The sequence below is a fragment of the Ochotona princeps genome, chromosome 10 (genome assembly GCF_030435755.1).
Source record: "Ochotona princeps isolate mOchPri1 chromosome 10, mOchPri1.hap1, whole genome shotgun sequence".
Classification (NCBI taxonomy): domain Eukaryota; kingdom Metazoa; phylum Chordata; class Mammalia; order Lagomorpha; family Ochotonidae; genus Ochotona; species Ochotona princeps.
This window is the reverse complement of record NC_080841.1, coordinates 42,515,631-42,525,533: the sequence shown is the minus strand read 5'-3', so window position 1 is coordinate 42,525,533 and position 9,903 is coordinate 42,515,631. Positions and strand designations below refer to the sequence as shown.

General features: G+C 42.7%; 1 pseudogene; it reads left to right on the top strand.

Annotated features, from left to right (window-relative positions):
• Positions 1 to 7,058: 7,058 nt before the first annotated feature.
• Positions 7,059 to 7,690, top strand: LOC101529915 (GTP-binding nuclear protein Ran-like; annotated as a pseudogene).
• Positions 7,691 to 9,903: the final 2,213 nt, after the last annotated feature.

The following is a 9,903-nucleotide window of genomic DNA, read 5'->3' as shown; positions in this document are numbered from 1 at the left end:
ATATAATGGACATCGTTAAGAGAAAGAGAAAACAAACCACAGACTGGGAGGAAATATTAGTAAAACAAATATTTGGTAAAAAAAAAAATCCAAAATATACCAAGAGCTGTCATCACAGAAGGAAAACAAAACAGCTGAAAGCTGCACCTGGGTTAAGGTGATAATAACCTTGGGGTAAGTGAGGCTTCTGCTTCTGGTGCCAACATCTCATTTGAGCACTAGTTCATGTCCTAGTTGATCCAGTGGCCTGCTTGTGGCTTGCTTATGGCCTGGGAAAGTAGCAGAGGATGGTCCAAATGCAGTCATGTGGGAGACCTGGCAGAAATTCCTGGCTCCTGGCTTCAGCTTGGTCCTTGACTTTAGATCCACTACAGTCGTTGTGGCTGTTGATGGGATGAAGCAGCAGATGGAAGACATCTCTGTGTCTCTGCTTCTCTCTGAAACTCTGCCTTTCAAAATAATAATAATAATAATAATAAAATAAGATACATTTAAAAAAATACTAGTCCCACTGGTTAGCTCAAGAGTTGGGGTGGTGATGGACTAAGCTAAGTGTGATTAACGAGCCTGCCATCACTCATGGGTGAAGGAACCGACAACAGTCTGGGCTGGACAAGGCAGCATCACCTAAATGTGCATCCTGAATAGAGTGTGGTGTGGGTCGGGCTGCAATGTTCACCAGCTCATACAAGGCCAAATGGAAGGCCAGACTATGCTGGACACTGGCCTAACACCCACTGGCATGTATGAGAACGGGGTCTGGGAGTGGGTCAAGTGGAGGAACTTCGGAAACTCCCCTGGTGGGTCATAGCTCCTGCTGGTGAACACATGGTCCAGACCTGGGGGTTGGACAAGCTGGGCAAAGGAGTGCCAATGGCTGGCTAATGTGTGGGTTGGTAATGGAACAGGGTGGACCGGGTAGGGCCGAGCAAACCTTAGTTCACAAGCAAAAATAGAAATCAGGATGGAACACAGATCATGCGGGGCTAGGCTCTTACACCTACTCGTCTGCATGAGCCAGGGATGCTAAGCCACAGCATCTAAGGCAAAGGCCAAGACAAGTGAGGGACTATGCCAAGCTGAGTCAGAACAACCACTGGCATGCATGCAATCTATGGCTGGGAACAGCCCCGTTTGGGGAGCTAAGGGGACACCCTAGCTGGGTTGGGGTTCCCACTGAGGAGTGCGGGGGCTGCATTGGGGGCTGCATCCTGGTCTGGATATGGCTATAGTCTCTCTTGGCACAAGTGTGAACTGGGACTGGATGCACCAGGCTGGGCTAGACTCCAGCACCATCTGGTATTCTGGAGGACCAGGGTAGATGTATGACGGACTAAGCTAGGTCTCTGCCCTTACTGAGTCATGTGTGAGCCTTGGCTGGGCTGAAACATCCAACAGTAAGAACCAGAATGGGTTGAAGGCCAATCAAGAAAGGCGACTGTTACTGCCGGGACAGGAGGTGGACTGAGTAGGGCTGGCTCATGCACCCACTGATATGCGCAAAATCTGGCATAGGGAGAGGTTCTGATGAAGGAGCCTGGGCAACTCCTCTGGCAGGACACAGTCCCTGCAGGTAAATGCAAGAAGTATGATAAAGGAACAGCCCAGACCCGGCCAGGGAAAGGTACCCACTGGCATACATTTGGTGCTGATGAAGCACCAGAACAGTGTGGGTTGAACCAGGTAGGGTGGCAACACATACCAGTACACACTATGGCTGGGATTGGATGCCTGCTGGGCTGGGCTAGGCTGTAACCCTCATCAGATGGAATTGGAAGTGGGCCAGGCCAGGCCAGGCTACAGCATACATCCAAATGCCGAGGTGAGGCGGGCCATGCCAGACTGGGTCGCAGTGCTAGCAGGAACCAGGGAGGGAGGGGGTAAAGTTGGTAAGGGGAATGTGGAGGGCCTCCCTGCTGGAACACCTCGCTCACTGGAGAGCATGAATTGGGATGGGGGCAGAACAGCCCGGGCAGGGCTACAACGCTTATTGGCCTCATGTGAGCCAGATTAGGGAAGAGCCAGGCTTGGTTGACTGATCCTACTGGTGCAAACATAAAGCAGAATGGCTGAGGGCTGGTTGGGCTTTGCCACAGCATCAGATAACAGATGCTGGCACCAGTGGCTAATCTGTCAAGTTAAACTACAGAACCATCCAGAAAGTGCATGATCCGGGAGTGGGAGTGACCTAGGAGGGAAATAGTGGGCACCTCCCTCTTGGGTTACCACTCCCACTGGAGAACAAGAAAACCAGGCCTGGGGCAGGGGTTGCTGGACAGAACAGCACCCACCAGCATGTGTGTGGGCTGGATAGTGGGGCTGGTTGGGTTGAACCAGGCTTCAATGCCCATTGACATGTATGAGAGCTGAAGGGGATGTGTGACAGACTAGACTAGTCTGCTGCACATACTGGCAAGCATGGGAAGCAGGGCAGGGGGTGGGCCTGGTGGGGGTTATTGTGGGTCACTCCGACTAGACTGCAGCTCCCACTGGTTTATGTGAGGGCCGAGTGTGTGGAGGACAGAATCAGGCTGGACTATATCACCCATTGATTCCAGTGGAAGACAGGGCAGGAAACAGAACCAACTCAGCAATTTCAACTACCAGCTGATTGGGACGATGGACTGTACCAGGCTGTGTACTTGCAAGTACACACAAGAATCTGGGCTGGGATCACCTCAGACAAATTTTCTTTGGGGATCTCCCCAATCGAACTGCTAGACACAATTTCTAACCATGAAGAGAAGTGCAGGTTTCATGGTCTGCCATGGAATGAAAGTGTCAGAGCCAAGCCTTCTCAGAGGTTCAGACGGAGCAGTGGACAGCATAACCAGGTGCACATGGAGGATATGGTAGTCTATCGGAACCTTCAGAGAATACCTGGCACCACAACAGAAGACAGAACAAATCAATCAACTACCCCAGCCATATGTTGGCAGTGAAAAACTGGACAAATGGAGACTCTAAGGTGACTATGTCAATCAGTGGCTTCTGCAGCGACTTCGTTGTGCTTGGAATGGTGAGATTCGCAATTCACAACTGTTGAACTATCAAAACCACTTGAGCAGGTCCCTCAGAGCATGCCCCACATCAGGGACCTAGGATGGGTGGGAGGCTGGGTCGAACTTCTCCCTTTATCTCCCCCTTTACCCCAGATACCGAAAAAAAAAATGTAGAAATAATAGTCTTACCCACTTTCCTTAGTCCTTGAAACTTCGTGCCCTAATTAACTATGTAAAGATTGTAAAAAATAAAGAAAAAAAGATGAATACGCCCCTAGTCACAACAAAGATGAAATGGCAATGATTGGGTGAAGGCTATGGATCTCTAACTTTTAGTGCATAGACTACAGTAAAATTTAATGCAGTATTGGACACATGTATGCTTTTATGATTTCTTAAACCACAAGGTTGTAAAGCAATCTGAGTTTGTTTCTTATATTGGGACTCTATTATAATAGTGGTGGAACTTCAGGGGAGTTTTTTAAACGACAGAGCCAGAAGCCAGGCGCTCCCTCCAGGTTCCTCCAGTGGGTGGCATGGTCCAATTGTGTGAGTGATTATTGCTGCCTTTCAGGGTCTACCAGAGCCAGGAATCAAACTCAGGCATTCTGCTATTTCTTCATCAACTTCATTCAACTGTTAGCTGAAGGTTCCACACCTTTACGATTCTTCATTTTCTATTTATTGCATAATTTTTGGAAGTTGTCTGTTGATGCGTATGAAGGTTTTTTTTCTGTCCAAAAATGATGATAGGCAGAATGACCTAATTTTTCTTTTTTTCTTATGATTGTAAATTCACTAAAAAAATACATTGCAATAGTCCCGGTAAAAGAAATGCTAGCAATATAAGTTTAAAACATTTTTTTCACAAGGTTCTCTCATTATGTGTCCTAGACCATAAATCATACACTTGGTTAAAAAAAAAAAGTAAAATTACAGACATATTGAAAACTCAAATTGGTTTTGGTTAAATGGGTAAAGAAGTTAAACAGAATGTGTTTGAGGAAAGCTGTTTAATAAGACTTATAAATAATGGAAGAATTTATTTCTGCTACTTATTACGTGAAGGATTTTTGCCTTGTACTTTATAAATATCATAATCACTCTCATACACAATTCAACACCAATTTCAAATTCTTAAAGATAAATTAGCTTTGGAGAAAAGTCAGTAAAGATGATGCTGGAAATGGCACTGCTGCTATCTACTCTTTCAATGCAACCGTTCTCCTTTTTTGTCTTATAGAAAACAGTAAGAAAAGTGTAAAATATTCAGAAAAACATAAAGCCAAGGCTAAAATGACTTATAATCCAATCATTTAGCTAAATGTGATTTTGATCTTTTAATACATTCTCTTAAAAAGGTGCACATAACAGCAAAATTAAGATCATACGGTATTTCCATTTTGCATTTGTGTGTGTGTGATTAGCTTTATATCAGGAAGTTGTTCTTGTTACTGGACATGTCCTTTCAGCAACTTGATTTCTATTGTTTTTTTACTTTAGTGACAGAAATGTGATACAGATATATTTTTAAAATATTTATTTATTTTATTAAATAGGGTTACAGAGAGGGGAGAAAGGAGGGTGGAGAAGAGAGACATACACAGAAAAAGAGAAAGATTCCATTTCATTCTCTATTACACTACAGTTCATGGCTGTAATGTCAAGGGCTGGATCAGGCTGGAGCCAGAAGTCTGGGATAGCTTCCAGGTCTCACATATGGGTACAGGGACCCAAACATTCAAGCCATCTTTCACTGTCTTTCTAGGCACAACAGCCATGAGCCGTGATCAGCGGAGCACCTAGGACACAAACCAGTAGCTACAGGAATTCTGATATCCTATGCAACAGCTTGACTAGTTATGCCACAATGCTGGCGCTGATACAGAAATCTTAACTGATGTCTTAACACTAAGCCAATTGCCAGCATTCCAGCTTGATTTTTAGTTGTCAATTAACATACCAACATAGAGATGTGCAATAATTTATTTAAAGCATGTCATAATTTTGCAACTATTATTTTCATTTTTACCTAATACTTCATAAAATAAATGTTTATAAATTAAAATCAATGACTCAGTCTTGCAATAATAGCAGTTGGTTGTCTCTCAAAGCCATCCTTTCTTTTCCAGTCCCATCATTTCCCATTTCTCTTATTTGTCCAATGACTCTCTAAGCAATGTCTTTGTCCTCAGACTTTCTTCCTTCAAATGCATTTTCTGTAAATTAAAGTAATCTTCAACTTTAATTTTCATTGAAATTTTAAAGTTTGAAAACATATTTTTAGCAAGGATTTGGAGAAATTGAAACTCTTACACTACTGGGATCTCAATTGATAATTTTCTGTGAAGGGAATTTTGATAGGTCTACAGGAATTATGAATTCTAAATTCAAAATTTATATAGCTTCTGCAATACCACAAGTGATATTAAGGTGACTACTAGGAATTCAATCTCAGAGCCAGCACTGTGGCATGGCAAGTTAGGCTGCTGCATATGATGCTGGCATCACATGTGGGTATAGGTTTGTGTACTTGCTAATGTACCTTGGAAGGCAATAGAAGTTGGCCCAAATATTTGGGCCCTTGCACCTGTGAGGGAGACTCAGCTGAAACTTCTGGCTCTTGACTGTGGCCTGGTTCAGTCTTTATCATTGAGGTCATTTGGGAAGTGAACCAGTGGATGAAATTAATCTCTCTCTTTCAGTAAATCCATCTTCCAAATAGATAAATAGAAAGAAATTCATCCAGGAGAGACTCAAGATGACTAAATAGTGAGAAGTTGTGCTGAAATCAGCCACAGAAAGAAAACAGGAAAACAAAGGAAGAATTGAGTTCCCAGGGGACTGATTGGGAGCCATTTTCATTGGAAAAGTGGCTAAACAGAATAGTGACCTGGGGGCAGCAATGAGAGAGGACAGACACACCCCTGCTGGTTGTACCACCAGCCACCACTGCATCTATGCTACAAACATCTGGCTGGGAAACACTATCTTGCCAAGAAAGGGTAGGAAGGCAAGTGCCTTGGACTCTGTCACTAGCCACTTTCACTGGGGAGAGTTCTACAGACCTGACTTCAAACCCAATATGGGGATCTGACAGGAGTCTGAGCAACTGCTTTGCTCTGGAAAGGAAGTCATATCACTCCCCCTGCCCCCATCAAAGCTCCACTCTGCTGTGGTAGTCATTACTGGGTTCTGTTCTGACTTGGGGAATGGTGCGCAGTCCTGTTGCTGCGAGTGGCTGCCAGAGCAAGATAGAGCAGTTTCCAGGGCAGAGAGCAGACCCTTAACGCCTATGGCTGTAGGAGTTCTGGACATAGGCCCCAGAGCTGAAAACCTTTTGAGTTTCACTAGATTCCTGTGCACCTGCATGACTTTAACATGGAGACTCAGAACTCCCTGCACACTAGGAACAAAAGTACCAGGAGGTATAGTAACACATTGTGAAATAAGTTGGTGCTCTGGGTGGCAGGTGTGCTTGAGTCGGTGAACCATGCTAGCACCATGAGCTCACTCAAAGGTGGAATTCAGTTACTTCATTTGCTTGTGGAGAAAGGCAGGGATTTCTGGTACACCAGTCAGCATTAACTTCCCATTGACTGTAGCCAGACACTCCACTACACCCTTCTTGGGTATCACCCTGTATTTTTGCCCCACCCACAAATGGTGACCAGAACTCCCTGATCCTACCCTGCACACAGCACTAGGGCTCAATTCTAAATTATAGGAGGCCCATGGAGTCCCGGAGACAAATCTTCAGAATTAAAGTATTCATTCAAAAGGAAAAATAAAAATTCCACCAGATGAGAGAGAAACAAGAGATACCTCAGGTGTGAAGAATCAATGTAGAAGCATGAACAAGAATATCAGTATAACTCCACAAAAGGAACACAATAATACATTAGTATCTGACTGTGAAGAAAGGAGAATAATGAAATGTCCAGTAATTAATTTCAAAAGAATGATTGTAAAGTTATTCAAGAATACAGGAGGAGCTTCCACCATCTTTCCAGCCATAGTTGGATGGGCTCGCAGATGCTTTTGGAAGACAGCGCTATGACAGCCATGCAGGCAGAGCCCCAAATACAGTTCAAACTGGTGCTGGTCCGGGATGACCACACCAGAAAGACGATCTTCATGATTTTCCATCTGACCAGCGAGTTGGTGTAGAGGTCCAACCGCTCATATTCTACACCACTCAGGGCTCCATCAAGTTCAGTGTCAGTGATACAGCCGGCCAGGAGAAACTCGTTGGCCTGTGGAATGGCTACTACATCCAAGTCCAATGTGCCATCATCATGTTGGACGTGACGTCCAGAGTGACATACAAAAATGTGCCCAACTGGCATAGAGACCTGGTGTGTGTGTATGAGAACATTCCCATTGTGCTGTGTGGCAACAAGGTGGATTTAATTAAGGTCAGGAAAATGAAGGTAAAATCCATTGTCTTCCACCAAAAAAGAACCTCCAGTACTATGACATTTCTGCCAAAAGTAACTACAACTTTGAGAAGCCCTTCCTCTGGCTTGCTAGAAGGCTGGTTGGAGACTCCCGACTTGGAGTTTGTTACCATGCCTGCTCTTGCCCCGCCAGAGGTGGTCATGGACCCGGCATTGGCAGTGCTATAGGAGCACAACCTAGAGGTTGCTCAGACAAGGGGCCTTCCACATGAGCACGACCACCTGTGAGGAAGCGAGGCTGGAGTCCAGTGTCAGAAGTCTAGTTTTATAGGCAACTCTCCTGTGATGTCAGTAGGGCCGTGTCGGGGCCATCTCATTGTCTAGCTAAGCAGAACATATACTTCATCTGTGGAATGCTGGAGGAGATGAATGGACGCTGAGTGGATGTACCAGTTAATAAATATCTGCAAGTTTTGAACTTGCATACTTAGTTGTTGGGAATGCAGCTGTTTTCTTGTCAAGTTTCAAATACAAGACTGTTTATCAGTCACATCACAATATCCAGTGGCAAAATATTACTTGTTACTATCATTCCTATTCCTTTTCATTTAGAATCAGAATAAATCTGTATTTCAAATATCTAAAAAAATAAACACAGGGAAACAGTCAAATGGAATTAGAAAATCATATGTGATATGGATGAAAATTCTACAAAAAATATTCTACAAAAAATGATTATTAGAAATGCAATACTTTAGATAACAGTCAATAAACCAGAAAGTCATCTTGTGAATGTACATACATACATACATACATACAAATAAAATGAAATGAGTTTATATAAGGTTTTAAGTCCCATTTTTTCCTGGAACAATGTAAATGGGAATCGATCTAAATGTTTGTAAATGAAATAAATGCATCTACCCAATGGAATGCGATAATTTAATTTTTAGAAAATTCTTCATATGCCAATATGGAATAAAAATCAAGATATTCTTTTTAAATTTTTTTACTTATTAGATTTTATTTATTTGGGACTCAGAGAGCCAGAAGGTCAGGCTAATAGAATTTTTACGCAATTGTTCACTCCTCAAATAGGTAAATAATTCTTTTTTAAAAAGTCCCTCTAAATCACTTCTCCTGTGAGCTCTTCCTTCCCACTTCTTGCCTTGTGCATGAATGGACTTGACTCCTAGTGCTCTAACACCTGTCTTAGTGCTTTGGCTTTATGCCATCACCTCAGAAGGGCAGCCTAGTCATGAAATGGCTGTTCAACCTATGTTCCAAGTCATGGCTAGTACTTTAATCTGAACGGTGTGGCTCTGTCTTGCTTTATCTTTTTTCAAGTGAAATCCTCTAGTCATTGCCTACTTTATAATTCCCAAATTGTCCTATGGTGAAAAAACAGAGGCTAATTTCCAGAGAGATATATAACATGGGGCATGTTTCAGGGCTTACTCTGTAATAATTAGTTCTTGTTACTTTTCTAAATGAGACTTTCTTAGTTTTCTCCAGAAAGTGCAGCTTGGACATAAAACAGTAATTTCATCAACTCTCCTCAGAGTTAAATCGGCATTACTTTTCTTGAGTTACAAGTGGAAAAGTGGAAATGCAGACTGTGTGCTAAGCATATGTTAGCCATCTAACAGTTATTCATGCACAATAGCACCACTTTTAATGTTTTATTCCAGTAGATAACTTCTCACAGATTTACTAATCCATGTGTCCTCATTAGTAATGCTAGTGACATACAAGGTAATGAAAAACTTGACTAAATACAAGCAGCGAAAATTAGAGTTTAAATTGTTGCATGTTTATATCTATGCATATTATAAAAATGCGTTGTGGAAGGTCACTAAGTTGAGAGTCTGAGTGCTGGGCCTGTCTCTGATTAAAAGCTGTCATGTATCTCCTGGATGAATGTTCCTGAGTTCCCCTAACAAATATTTGGGAAAAAAATTCATGAAATAAGAAAAAAAAAAACTTAAAAATGATTACCTTGTAATTCAATCCACCTAGTCATCATTTTTCCTAGGGACAAGGTATCAGTACTATTTAACAACTGGGAAATTAGGTCAGGGTTATGTAGCCACTAGATGGATTGGAAGGCAACCACACTAAGATGGAAAGTATGTTCAGATCTGTGCTCTGGGCGGGGGGTGGGAGGTGCGGGAGGAGCACCCCAGATGAAGTTCCTGGCTTCTGGCTTCAACTTGGCACAGCTCGGCCTGATGTGGCCATTTGACGAATGAACCAACAGATGGAAGATCTCTATGATTTTTTTCCCCTCTCTGTCTCCCTGCTTTTCAAATATAAAAAGAATTAAGATACCATTGTATGATACAATATTGTCATAATAACTGAGAAATTAATAATAACATAATAAATTTAACATGTTTATTTCCCTTATGAGACACAAACTATCTGTGCCAAACTTTCTGTACATAAAAGCTTCAGAAACCGACACTATGAGGAGGTTAATACATGCATGAACATGAGTG